Genomic DNA, 14371 nt, shown 5'->3' with positions numbered 1-14371 from the left:
CCTGGGGCCTTGAAGCTAGCTGGTCAGTCATTGCCAGGCAGGGCGAGACTGGAACCAGGCACAGCTGCTCGCCCAGAGCGTGTTCCACTAGGTTGGGCAAATGTCCTGATCTGTCTTTCCCCTTGTGTCAGCAGAACTGGCTTGCACTTCCTTAGAACTCACAGTTTACTTTAGGAACCCACTAAGTACCCTATTGACCAACTTGGTCCTCTTGTGAAGTGGTTTATCCAAAGGGAAAATATGGGAACTGCTAACAGTATACACAGTCCGATAATAAAGGAGTCAAGATTTTTTGGCCCCTGATTTCCTAATCTGAGCCCCCCTTCTCTTTTTTTAAGAAGAAAAAAGAAAATAAGAATTCTGGGGAATATGTCACGTCCTCTTTCGCCAATACTGTATAAGCAATCCCAGAGACAAACAGCTTTGAACATGAAATGTTTTGGCAGCTTTTGAAAGAGAAGTTCCGTAACTAAAGAAAGATGTGGAAAACAGCCTGGAATTTTATGTGGCTTCTGTAGCCTTTGGGCAATGTCTCCAAGTAATTGAATTATTTCCCTCCTTTCTTAAATCTCAGGACCAAGGAGTAGAGGAGCAGTAACCTTTGGTAACCGCAGAAAAATCTACAGGAGCAGCAGCAATTTAGGACAATTGACTTCTGACCACGTGCTTTGATATCCGTTCTACACACTCATTTTATTTAATTCTATATTTGCCCAAGACATAAGTACTGTTGTTATTCCTAGTTTCCAAATGAGGAAACTCAGGCCTGCTCAGTGCTAGTGCAGGGTTTGAACTTGGGTCTGGCCTCTCCACCAGCCAACCAGTCTGAAAACCATGATTCACAGAAGATAACAAAAGTGTTCCCAGTCTCTGCTGCATGTTCAGAAAAAAATATATATCCTTCCTATCAATTCAGGTATTTAATTCGAGGGATAGTTTTTCTACAGCCACAAACTATCATTTGCGTGCATAGAGCTGTATGACTCATATGAAATAAATGACTTAAAATTGCTGAGCCTAATTAAACCTAAACAAGATTCCAAGCAGTGATGAGTACAAATTATGTCCTAGAAACTGAAAATACCAAGAGTAATTTCTTGTGGGACCATAAAATTTACTTAAGTCCTTTACCACGAAACAAATCAGTTCCTCTCCCCTCTTCCCACAAGATAGTACTTAGGAGCCCAGCTGCTTGTGGATTTAGCTAAAATCCCTTCGGTTAATCTGCATCCCACAGTTGGTTCTAATGTCCATTGTTACTCCAAAAACAGTGGGGTCTCTCGGGGTGTCCGTAAAGACCTGAAACTTTAGCCAGACTGCCTGTATGAAAGCCACATAGGCTCACATAAGTTACCCAATGTTTTTGTGTCTCAGTTTCCTTATCTGTAAAATGAGGCTCATGAGAGTATCTATGGGTTTGTTAGTGGGAATTGACTGAATGTAAGCAAAACCATTAGAACGGTTGGCACATAAACTTTATACAAATACATATTACTGAGTTTTTTTTGATCATTGAACAAAACTTTGCACTCTCACTGTTTGAAGGTCCACTTTATATGCTTCAATTTTGTAACTTGAACAACTATTTCTAAGATGAGAATATGTAATCTATTAATTAGTGATTTCTTACTGTTTATTTTTTAAATTTTGTATTACTTGTACCCTTTTTCTGTTTTTTTATTTTTCTCCTTAGATAAAAAAAAAAAAACTTTATACAAATATAAGTCAAATAGAAGACATGTAGAGATTTGTCATTGGCTTTCTGGTCTACCCACTGTGATTTTTTTTTTTAACTACATCTTAAAGAGGAAATTGATCTTGTTATCTTTGTAGAGAAAGCACATTGGAGAAGTACTTTAACCTAGAACTTTAACCTAGAATCCTATTACCTTCCTAGCTCAGAGCTTGATTTTATAAATGGATACATGGAGACTATGGTGTGAAGCTAACAGAAGACTGAGCTCCACAAAGACTTTGGTAGCAATTACTGCAACTGAAATGTTTACACAAATCACAGTCACAAAATACTCACCTGAGAACAACCAAAAACAAAGACAGGACCTAGCACTGTGGCCAGAAGCCACCTGACTGTGACACTGAAGAGTTCAGAATGAGGAGCCCGGGACAGCAGCTACTCCAGTTAGTTATAGGGATACCTGTGTCCAAATCAGAAGGAAGGAAAGAAGGAAGGAAGGAAGGAAGGAAGGAAGGAAGGAAGGAAGGCAGGCAGGCAAGTTAGTCAATAGTTTTTGGCAAGTATCTAATTGGAGATTTTGTTTTCATAATGTTTTATTGATCATTTGAACTCTGAAAATGGAATGGGATACCCAGAACCCTTGGAGATATTGCAAAATGTATTTTCCACTGTTATTTTTTACTCAGGGGTCACTCATTGGTATCCAGGCCAGCCTCGGGCTAGAACAAGTTGACACTGATTTGAGAACAGTGGAACCCATTAAACCTTGGTCTAGAAAACCATTATAATCTCATCCCTATTTCGAGCTTCCCTGGTAGACTAACCTCCTCCTCTCATAGGAAATATTCAAAGAGAGATGCTGGGTTGGTTTCCATAATTTGCTTACCAACAATGGTGCCTGATAGGTGGAATGGACTTAACATTCAGTGGACAAAACCATAAGCAAAGTGTGAAGGCAAGCATTTGACTTCATACTGAGAATCGTGAATATTTCTAGTCTGCACTCGTGTCCAGCTGTCCTTATCCAGCTTCTTTGTCTCTTATGTGTACATGTGGCAAATAGACACACATGAAACTTAGCATCTCTCGAGTGTACGGTTCAGTGGTGTAAAGTGCCCTCTTGCTGTTACACATCTATCGCCAACCATCCCTTCCCACATTTATCATCTCCCCGAATGGAAAGTCTACACCCACAAAACACTAACCCTTCACTGTTCCTTCCTTCAAACTCTGGGAAATCACCAACCTTTTTACTGTCTCAATGATCTTGACCATTCTAGCTACCTTAGGTCAGTGGCTGACCATTCAGTATTCAATTCTTGGTGGCACATTGTTTTACTTAGACAATGTCTCTAAAGTTTATCCACGTTATGGCATGTGTCAGGATTTCTTTCCTTTTAAAGATGCCCTGAGTCTCTCCAGTGGGCACTGGCAGGAGGTCCCATGATGGGGGGCCTGTCACATGTCCAAGCAAGGCTCTCATGCTGCAGTGTTTTGGATTTTAATAATAAAATAACCATGAGGTGTTTTGAATGTGTAAACTGATTGCCAGCTGAATCATGACACTCTCCTGTGGGTCACTTACGTCTTGGAGTCAACATCTGGCTCTTTCTGAGAACAGATGCTGCTTCCAGGGAGACCGTAAGAGCCGGCTAGAGTGGGGCTGAGGGCTCACCATTGAGCCTGGAGGGAATTGAAAGATGGCTTGGTGTGCATGTTTGGAGAAGGGCTTCATGATTTTGCAGAGGTCCATTGTATTTAATTTTTTGTTTCATTTTTAGTAAACTAAATGGCTTTGTTCATCCCTAAGCTTTTGATACCTGTGCTGCCTGCACTTTAGAGCTGTGACCTTGAGGTCTGCATGCCTGCAGCTCACCTTCCTCTCCCCTTAGCTTCCTGACTCCCTGGTTCTGAAGCCCTGCTCACCTGTCCTCTCTGGGGAGCAGCTCTGGACCCCTGAAGAGGAGCTCTCAGGATCAGTGCATAGAACCCTCCCGGGTACTTGTGCAAGTCCTGCCCAGTCCTCACGCTCAGCATCATGTTCCCAGAGGCCAGTGAGAAAGAGCCATCTCCCCTGGGGCCTCCTGCACAGTGGGGTGCTCACCCCTGTGTGCTTGCTGACTGTGAGACTCTGCTCCCACAGGGCTCCCTGCCCCCGACCTCCTTACCGCTCTCCAGGGTCTGCGGTCTATCCTTCCCCTTTTCCCCCAGTGGCTTCGTACTCAGCCAAACCGGTCACTTCCTCTTTCATGCCTCTGAGCTTATTAAGATGGAAGGAACAGCCGGTGCCTTGCCACATGAGCGAGACAAAGGCAGAGACGAGGTTGCCAAATAATCTGATAATTTAAGTAGAAATGTTCAGAGTGCAGCGGTGTCAAAAACCTTCTGGAAATTTACCGGCCTTGCGCTCCAGCTGACCAAAAAGCTTATGTGTTTTTCCTTCAATGAAGAGGAACAAACAGCAGGAGCTGTGGCTTGTCTACCCAGCCCCACCCCACTTCTAAAAGTAAATCCGGAGTGGAAAAGAAACCCAGATCGCGCTCCTCTGGCTCACTTCTTCTGGGGGCTCCCCGGGTAGGCACGAGCCAGGAGTTAGCTGACTGCTTTGCTAGTCTGAAATTTTGCTTCAGGGCTGAGTCTAAGAAAGAGCAAACGGTGGTGCCTGTGGGGAGCAGCAAACCATTTTCTCCTCCTGCACGACCTCTCAGCTACTTAAATGACAATGAGAAATAGCTTATCCTGCATGGGCCTCAATTTCCTTGTTTGTAAAGATGTTAAAAAATAGAATGTCCTAGGGAGAGGGGTGGAAGTGTAGTTAGGGTAGCAGAGCACCTACTGAGCATGTGTGATGCTCCGGCTTCAATCTCCAGCCCCTCAAACCCCCCTCCCCCAAAAGGTACTTGATGCTTTCTCAGATTCCGTCTAATCAAACAAAATGCTGAGAGGAACATTTCTTTAGACAGCTTGTTTTAAGCACTTGCGGTACATTTTATATGAGCAAGTATCAGGCAGCAGTGAAAACTCAGTTTCCAAAATATTGAATGGTCTTTGGTCTGAATTCCTAAGTGGAAACACTACCTGCAGTGTAACTGTATTAAGAAGTAGGCTGTTTTGAGGTGGCTAGGTCACAGGGGCCCTGCTGCAATGGGTGGGATTCCACTCTGTAAAGAGGACTCCTTTAGACTCTTGGGCCTGGGAAGAGGCAAGGATGAGTCAAAGAGGAGACTTTACTAGGCACTGAATCTGCTAATGCTTTGACCTTGGACCTCCCAGATTCCAGAACTATGTACAACAAATTTCTCCTATTTATGTTACCCTATCTGAATTACTTTAGTTTAGCGGCCTGAACAGACTAAGACACATTGGAAAGTCTTTTTATTAGCTTCCTTGTGGGAAGCCCTACCATTATGTTTGCTCTGTGAGGAACAGTGGTGCAGTGGAGCTGTGCAGTTAGAACTTCTGCAGCCTTTGGTCACCATGAGGACAAGGTCTGCCTGATGGGGAAATATGCGTGGAGTAGATGGATCCAGGAGGTCGGGAAGGGCCCTGGTACACTACATTCAGCCACACCTAAGGCAGCATACCCTGTCTCTCACGTAATTACCCAAACCCCTCCTCCTCATGAGTTTTTTTACCCTAAGCCTTATGGAAGAGAAGTATCCTAAACGACTGCAGCTGCGATAGTAGTCATCAGGTGATTTTCTGTTATTATACAAAATACCCGAGGCTGGGTACTTTAGAAAGAAAACAGATTTATTTTGTTCTTGTTGGAAGCTAGAAGTCCAAACACCATCATCCTGGTCTTAAGGCAGGAAGGGGCCTTGGGGCAGATGGCATCTTGAGAGGAACAAGAGAGTGAACCATCACAGGGCAAGACAGGAGCCAGGGAGCTGGTCCTGCATTCAGGGGAGGGGGTTCAGGAGGGTGGATCACGAGCACTGCAGTCAACAGTGCACTGATCCATGGAGGAAATCCTAGCCCAATGTGCTGTTAAGAGGTGGGGCAGAAGAGGTGGGCTATTGGGGGTGGCACCCCGCAGGGTTTAGCTTCCCACTTCAACTCCCCCTGGCTCTTCCCTTGACTCTGCTTCCTGGCTGCATGGTGAGGAACTCTCTCTCCTCTGCTCGGACTCTCCTACCTGGCTGTTTCAGCCTTGGAGGCAGCTGACCGCGAACTGAAATCATGAGCCAAAATAAAGGATCTTTAAATTGTGGTGTCTGGTAATTTTGCCTCAGGGATGGAAAAGCTACTAATACAGTTTCCGACACATGGATCCTTAGGGGCTCACTCAAACCTGATCCAAACTATTGCATACAGTTCACGCAGACAGATTCCATGGGAAAAAATTATGTACACAGAAAAACACTGGACAAATAAACTCAAGTATTAATAACTGGGATCTTCAAGTGGTAGTGTTTAAAGGCAATTTTATTGTCTTTTACTTTTTTCTCTTTTATTTTGCAGATACTTTTCAATACGCTTCAAATTTCCCAGTATTGTTCATTACTGACCTAATTTTGTCATATTATTTTAACAACCACCTCCTAAGAAGATGTGGGGACCTGGCTTTGCATCAGCATCCTGCCTCCTCCTGCTTAACTGCCTGATTCCTGCTCGACATTCGATGCACTATTAAGGTATCTTGTGGGAGGTGTGATGGCTCAGGTTGCAAATTGTATAGCAGGGCAACACATTTTCTGCAGGGTCAGGCAGTCTGTCTTTGAGTTTTGCAGGCCTTCAAGTGGCAACCACTGGGCTCTGCTATTGTGGCACAAAAGTGGCTGCAGATAATTTGTAAAGGAGTGAGCGTAGCTTACATATTAATAACGTCATTCCCATTTTTGCTAATGACCACATGTCACCCAACAGTATTCTCCTTGTGATTATTTTTCAACCACTTATAAAAGGAAAAGCAATTCTCGCTCATGAACCACACAGGAGAAGTGTCAGGTCACAGTGGGCTTGCTGGTCACAGTTGACAGGACCTCATTTTTATAATTAATACAAGGGTTTCTGTCATTGGATTGGTTCCACTGCAGTCTGCATTGCCAAGACTTCCCGGGCTGAGTTTCCACTGGGACCATTCACTCTCCAGGGATGGTGTCTTAGTCACTTTCTCACTGCTGGACATAACGTCCCACACTTGGAATTTGAAGGTTTTGGCTCACTCGGTTTGGTCCACAGTCAGTTGGTTCAAGGCAGAAACAGCCCAGTGGAAAGGCACAGCAGAGGGTGATGGAGACAATGCACCCTCACAATCACACCCACAGTGACCCCTCTTCTGACCAGGCCCACCTCCCAGCATCACATTCAATTCTGACCTCATCCATAGATGAATCCATGATGAGAACAGCACTGCTGAGATCCAGTTTCGTTCCACAAGCTCTGCCTCAGAACACCCAAGCCTTCACGGGGGACATTCTAGACATCAGATGTGGCTTTCCAGCAAGCCCCATGGACTTGGAAATTGTCTGTGTGTCTGCTGGGTTTATGTTCTTCCTTTTTGTGCGATGCTTGTAGGAGCTTTCCTCCTTTTCTGGCTTTTATGTTAGGGTTAGCATTTCAGTTCCTCTTTGTTACAATTCTTGGAGTTGCCAAAGCCCTAGTTTCCCAGCTGAGCTTGAATATTTCTATTTTGGAAAACTTTAAAAGACTTTTTTATTAATAGCATCCAGATTGGCTCTTTAATCCACAATGACCCCAAAGTGAGAGAAGTCCATTTTTCTGCCAGCAATATTAAGTAAATAACCAGCCAAGGACAATACAAATTTTTAGAAAAAATATTCAATTTGGCGACCCTTTTGAAATTTCATTTTAAGAAGGAGAAAAGAATTTTCACACAATGCTCTTAGTCTTTTTAAAGACCCATCACACTCAATAGTCCAGGTTGTCCTCTTGCCTCAGCCTCCCACATGCTGAGATCGCAGGCATTGATCACCATGTCCTGCTTGCTGGCAGTCTTGAGTGTCCATTAATAATGTTCTCAGCTATGAGTAAATAAGCCTGAATTATGATGGGTAAAACAATATGAGGGTACAAGAGGTTCAGAGGCAGGATGGGGTTCGCTTCTCAGCCATTGTTAATTTTCCTTGTGATACCTGCTTAGTTACTTTTACTAGTCACTGAGAAACGAAAGCTGACACCCAAAGTTAGGGAAAAAATGGTTTACTTCTTACAGTTCTTGGAGGTTTCAGTCCACACTCAGTTGGCTCCAAGGCAGCATGGCGAGGCAGGGCAGCCATTCAGGGCCGCTGCAAACAGCAAAAGCTGAAATCAGCAAGAGAGAGAGACACCTCCTTCCCACCATTACATCATACCCTGGCTCCACCCCTGGGTGGGTGAAACACTCACATCACCAATCCAAACGCTAGACAATGAACCAATCACAAATGCTAGATTTGGTCGCGTCCATAATTGCATGAGGCTTGGGAGCCACTGACATAAACCATGACACCTGCTGAGGCTCTAAGTACTGCCTTCAAATTCAGAGGAGAGTGGAGAGAAAGAAGCAGCACCGAACACATCATCCTTTCCATCAGAGAAAGCAAGTCCCTTCCAGCAGGCACTGCTTAAGTAAGATGGCCTAGAATGGAGCCCTGTGACTAAATGGATGCTAGAGAAACTGGCTAAGAATGACGCAGCTTTTGCAACCTCTATTATGGGGCTGAAAATGCAATGGAAAAGGGAGTAAGGGACACCTGGTGGGTCAGCATAATGCTAGCTTAATACTGAATAAGATTCCTGATGTTAGACAAAACTGTTTCCCCTACTCTGGTGGAATGACGCACACTACATCTGTCTGGCTCATGGAGGTGTTCCAGCTCCTTGTACAGTGCAATCATGCAGTAAATAATGCAGAATAAATGAATGGGAGACTGCATGGGGCCATGAAAAGAGCTCTAAGGAGCTCAGTGTTGGAAATGACCAGGCTGCGGTGTGTGATCTTCCCTCCCTATATGCCAACAGAGTCCTGCACTCACATCACTGCTGCCTTCAATCATGGTTCAGAGCTGCACTGCATGAATGCACTTACTCAGCCCCCCAGGCATCTCAGCCCAGGCTTTGCCCTCCCGAATTCTACCTATTCACCAATGTCTTTGGTGGCACAGGTGAGGAGACGCACTGTGCCCCCACCTCCCCACTGCAGAGCAAAGCTGATTTAGTGTGGAAAGCGTGAGATATGTTAGGATAGAAAGTAACAGTGGGGCCCCTGCAATGTATTTTCAGCCCTTCCTGTGTTCCAGACACCCTGCTGAAGAGGTTACACAGCATTACTCATACTTAACTGATGAGGAGGAGAAAGTTCTCACAATTAAGTGTGTGAGTCTTTTAGAAGTGACACATTAGACAAAACAAAAGAAAAAGAAATGAAGTTAATGACTGAAAGCAAAAAAAACCTGTTGGACAGTTGGTCAACAGTGGCAGATTACATAAGCATATTCATCACTTCTTCCTTTTAAAAATGATCAGAGAAACTAAAAAAAGGCACAGAAAAATCAAAGTAAACAAAAAATTGCAATGCGGTTTTGGATACGGGAAGGTGAAGAAAATGGGGGTGACTGAGCAGAGGGGGCAGGTGTCCCCTCCGTGCGCCCTGGGTGGCGAAACCTAACCAGAATAGCTGATAGTAATTCAAATGTATTGGATGCTTATTATATTCACTTCTGAATGCTTCACAAGCAAATGGCTGTCTACCCTTCATGAAGCAGGCTAGGGTATGATTTTCATTTTACAGACAAAACTAAAGATGACACACGACACTTTGAAATGGACCCACCAGAGAACATGAAAGAATTCTTAGAAATTAAAGAGGTGATATCCAAACAAAGCACTCCCCATGTCTGGCCCATCCATGTAAAAGTTTAATCACTGTTAACTGTTGTTTGGGGCCATTTATTTATTCTCTGGTCCCACTTTCATGTTTTATTACTATTTTGTGATTGAACCTAGGTCCGAGCCAGAGCATCCTTTATTTCACGAGCTCTTCTTGGACAAAATGAAGCTCTTAGAATCCTGGATTATCCTAGCACCTCAGTCTAGATCCTTCTATTGAAAGGAAAGGACACTGAGGTGAACAGAGTCCAATCAGTTTGGTCACACATCTACTCAGTAGGTACAACCAAGAATAGAACCTTGATCCTCCAGTTAATGTACTTCCATTTCTTTTTCTTGGCCCATCCCTCTAGCAGACATGTGACCTGAGTCCATGGCCCCCCTTCTTTCTGAGAACACCCCGTCTTCCTAAGGAGAGGCCAGTCATGGGAACCCTCAGAGCTTTCATTTCTTCCAGTCTAGCAGGGGCCAATTAGCCATACACATGCCTGCTTTGGAGCTGGAATATGATCATTAGAAGGGAGATGTTACTTTCTGCTAGAGTTCCTCTTTAGGGAAGCCTTTTCACCAAGAAGGTGCCAGCCATCTTACTGTGTCAGCTGTGACACCAGCGGGCCCATGCAATGGAAGCAGAGGCAGAAAACCCCAATAACACTGCTGCCTCTGATAAGGGAAGTCCCTAGATGACAGATGTACAGCAGGCTGATAGAACACTCAGTCCGGATTGGGACAGGAAGCCTGAGGTTTCCGGAAAGGAAGGCTCCAGAGAGAAAAATGAAATTGATCATTTATGAACACATTTGAACTGTTTGAAAAAAATATCCTTGGAACCTGGTACAGCTGATGGAGCACTTGGAAAAACATTTAATACGGGAACATAGAAAGCCCAGCCAGGGAACAAAATGAGACAGTGAAGTCTAGGAAGAACAAACAGTTGTACAAGAAAGGAAACATTACATGACCTTTCTCCGCTCAGGGGTGAGCAACAGTGATGCGGTCCTAGTAAGGTTAAAGGAATCGGGGCAAATTGGTGGCATCGGCTGAGATAAAAGCTCAGGAGCGGAAGGGTAACAGAACAGCCTCATCTATTGTAACAGGAAGTGGAGAGATAATGTCTAAAATGATAACAAGTAGAAAGGCCCTATTATCTAGAAATAGGAAATATCACAAGAACTCGGTTTAAAAAGTTGAAATTTTAGAGCAGACAACTCAGAAGATTCGTTATTACATGCTTTTAAAAAATTATGTGATTTAGCCAGGGGTGGTGGCTCACGCCTGTAATCCCAGCACTCAGGAGCCTGAGGCAGGAGGATTGTTGCCAGTTTGAGACCAGCCTGGGCTCCAAAGTGAGCTCAAGGCCAGCCTGAACTGCATAAAGAGACCCTGTCTCAAATAAATAAATATGTGGTTTAAAAACCATAGGTACTATTTAACTTTCTACGAATGTTTATTTACAAATATAAGCATAACAATGTATATATATTTAATGTATCTATTTTCAAAAAAGAAAATAAATTATCTATAGTCTCAGGGAAATCATAACTGTGAGTTCTGTCCATAACCTTAATACAACATCAATTCTCTTATCCCACGGAGTCTGCAAATAAATACACATACCAAAAGTCAAAAGTTTCCCTAAATACCAGTCGCTTCAAATATAGCGAAACTTAATGACCCGGAGAGAAAAAAGGCCTATAAAGGTTTTCATTAAGAGCAACCTTTTTAGAGCAAAGTGGCTCAGAATGGCGCAGAGGTCTCATCCCAGGGGTGGCCTTGGAGTCCTCCGTTGAGGAGAGGCAGCCACTACGCCGGCCGGAGCCAGGTTTTAGTGAGTAAAACTTTACACGTCTTCAAAATAATAGCTATGAATATCGGTGCACCTACAGGTGACACCACAAGGAAAGAAAAGTTGCCATTTTTGAGGGATTTGACATCCTCGCCACCTGTGACAATCAGTACAATCTCAGCTTCCCAGAGACATGCTGGTGTCATCAGAGGATCCAGGCCAGGCTGTCTAGCTAGGCTGGACCCCAGAATCATGAGAATTTAGGGACCTCCCCCCCCCCCCCCCCCCCGGTCTAGCCCAGCATCTCTAACTAACCAGGAGCCCTTGAACCCAAGAGACCATAATAAGGGCCAAAGACTGGAACGAGATCGTCAGATCCACACTGTGGGGTGTTGCTTATATCTAATATGTTTAAGTCACGAACTCATGGTTACAAGTGATAGAATCACAACTGAAACTACCTTTTGTTAAGCAGGGAATTCATGGAAGCCGTTGACTGGGGGGAGTCAGGAGGGAGCTGGCTGCAGACCTAACTGCTTCCCAAGTCCATGTCATTACTCTCTCAGTCTCTATTTCTGTTGCTTATTTTGTCATAGCAGCAAAAAGAAACCAAGGCACAGCCCCTGCTTCATCCCCAGCCTCTGACTTGTTTTCAGCCAAGCATTCAGCATCAGGGAACTAAGAATGATTCCCACTGTATTCTAGCCCACAACATCCAGAGCATAACACAAGGGTGAAATCTGAAATCACTGAGCCGGGGGTGATGTCTTGGGCAGCACTGATAAAGGCGAACGCTGTCTGAACAAACCTCCTAAGAGGTGGACCGAGAGCCCACGACACTGTGGCATTGTTCCAGGGGTCTGTCACGACCAGGAGTTTGTTTTGTTTTGTTTTTCAGATTCACCAGATGCATGCATGGTGAATCCACAGGAAGCTGGACACAGGGGCTTTGGAGATAACCTCACGTTACATGTGAAGAAACTGAGACCACATTAGCTGAAGCTAACTCAGACAGAGTCCTTTCCTTAAGGGACCAGGATATGGCCTCGTGATGTAGACAGTCAGTCCAGTTGAGCTGGGACGGGGTGCAATCCAGGCAGATGTGTTTTAGGTAATGCCTTCACAAAGGACAACTAGAAAGTTCAGGAACAGTCTATGTGGTCATGATTCAACTCTGTGGGTTAAGAGCCCCTTTAGACAGTGAGCTATGAGATGAAGCTATGAGTTTGATCTTTACACAGGCACTTGGGTTCCTGGGGTCCAAGACGAGAAACTCAAAGCCTACGCTGCAAATGGTCTCAGACGCGAGATGTGTTCACACACAGGGTGAGTGGACGGCTACGTCAAATCGGGATGAGATTAGCTTCATCGTTAGTTCCTGGGGCTTTGCACTCTACGTGTGCCCTGCTTTCTGTCCTGACTTTCTCCACAACCTTGGGCAAGTAAGTCACCAGCCTTCCTGAGCTCTGCGTCCCATCGGAAAACCAGGACACAGTAATACCCTGCCTGATGGACGTTAACAGGGCTGAACTCGGCAGTGAATTTAAAGCCTGGCGTGTTTGCTGGACACGTAGCAAACCTTGAGGAGGACTATCATGACTTCCTCCATGCTGATCTGGGATGATTACATCTGGGATGACATTCTCATGTGAAGAGCAGTGACGTCGAGGCACAGAGAGGGAGGCTTTAGATTCTGAGCAGCTGGGTCCGAAGACTGATGCTCATTCAGTAACTAGATGACCTTGGCCAAGTCACATGACGCCTTTAATGCCTCAGTTTCTGATTCTGCAAAATAGGAGCAGCAGCAGTGGCTGTTAGCTCGGCAGTCAATTTACATAAAGCCTGCAGCTCAGGACTGAGATATCAAAATTACACAGCATTACTCACCTTCACTGTAAACAGGCTCGATTTTACATTTTAAGGTCACCCTGACTTCTCTTAGCTTGCATATTGCGGCTTACGCCTAAAGGTCAAAGGTCAGGAGGTCATAAGGTCAAAGATTTAAGGTTGAGATCATGTGACACTGGTTTGTGACTTACAGGCTTCAGGTCCTAAAGTTTCAGCAACACTTTATCCCCATCCAGTTTCGGTTGCTAGAGTTCGGTGTCTCTGTCCTTGTCACTGACCCCTTTGTGTGCCCTGGGAAGTAGGCTAACGTCACACACTTTTCCATGTAAACATCTCTCAGAAGTAAGACTAAAGAAAGACAGTTACACAGCAATGGTATCAGAACATAAAGCAAGGCTCACAGAAATCTAGACGTTACCTGGGGGAGGTAAGGTCCCTCGACTCAGGTCACTGACATAGTGGCTGTATTGTCCGCCGCCTTCCCCTGTTTATCTCCTCCTTATCCCTCTGGATGAAGCAGAGGCAGTGGTAAGGAAGTGTTTCCTTTCCCGACTTATTTAGATGCCCAGGGGTCTCTCCCCACCTCACACTCCACAGGCCCGAGTCCCTGCCAGGTCCGCAGCTGCCTCCCGAGTTCCTTAAGGAAGCTGAATGGAGAGGGTGTCGCACCTGGGCTGCAGTGGTTTCTACTCTGGATGCAGCCCGAGCTGCCTTCGGGTGAGGCTGTCCTGGCCCAGCTGGAGTTTGCGTGATTGAGTCCTGACTCCCCATCTGGGCTCAGTCTGCAGAGGGACACTGTTGTTCTGACCCCAGCACCTGCTGTTTGCCAGGACAGCAGCCTGGGCAAACAAAGGGATGGGCGGAGAGGCAGGAAGGAGACCGGATCCCCCAGACTGGAGACACGTGCAGAGATGACTTCAGAGGCCCTCGGGGAAGGGGGCGGGGCTGAGGCGCAGGCTCCCCCGGGGCCAACAGGAAACCAGGGAGGAAGTGCGCTCACCGCAGGGCGCACTTGGCTCCACCCGGCTGGTTGTGAAGTGGAGTCTTAGGAAACAGCAGCAGTGACTGAAGAAGGCAGGATGCATACCGCTGGTAAATACTGTGCCTGGTTGCTAAATAGCCTTATCGTTGAGTGTGGAGATTTTTTCTCTTTCTTCTTTCTTTGCTTCCTTAAACCAGCGAGAGCAAAGCCAAGCCAAGCAAACAAC

At 45.3% G+C, this 14371-nt stretch overlaps 1 long non-coding RNA gene across 3 annotated transcripts; it reads right to left on the bottom strand.

Moving 5' to 3' along the window:
• Positions 1–6108: 6108 nt before the first annotated feature.
• LOC106026981 (uncharacterized) lies at positions 6109–14040 on the bottom strand. 3 transcript variants are annotated; one of them, XR_010050403.1, is made up of 6 exons: positions 13833–14040; positions 13582–13670; positions 13203–13454; positions 11777–13100; positions 7873–7947; positions 6109–7683 (listed from the first exon to the last, which is right to left on the bottom strand). It is a non-coding gene; the product is annotated as an uncharacterized LOC106026981 (long non-coding RNA). The 3 variants fall into 3 exon arrangements; XR_002790427.2 differs by having other exon boundaries at positions 6109–7947; XR_010050402.1 differs by having other exon boundaries at positions 6109–7947; positions 12895–13100.
• Positions 14041–14371: the final 331 nt, after the last annotated feature.

Source organism: Cavia porcellus, unplaced genomic scaffold (assembly GCF_034190915.1).
Source record: "Cavia porcellus strain 051 isolate PalLab524CR breed Dunkin Hartley unplaced genomic scaffold, mCavPor4.1 scaffold_11, whole genome shotgun sequence".
Lineage (NCBI taxonomy): Eukaryota > Metazoa > Chordata > Mammalia > Rodentia > Caviidae > Cavia > Cavia porcellus.
Note: the sequence above shows the minus strand (reverse complement) of the source record. Positions and strands in the feature narration are given on the sequence as shown.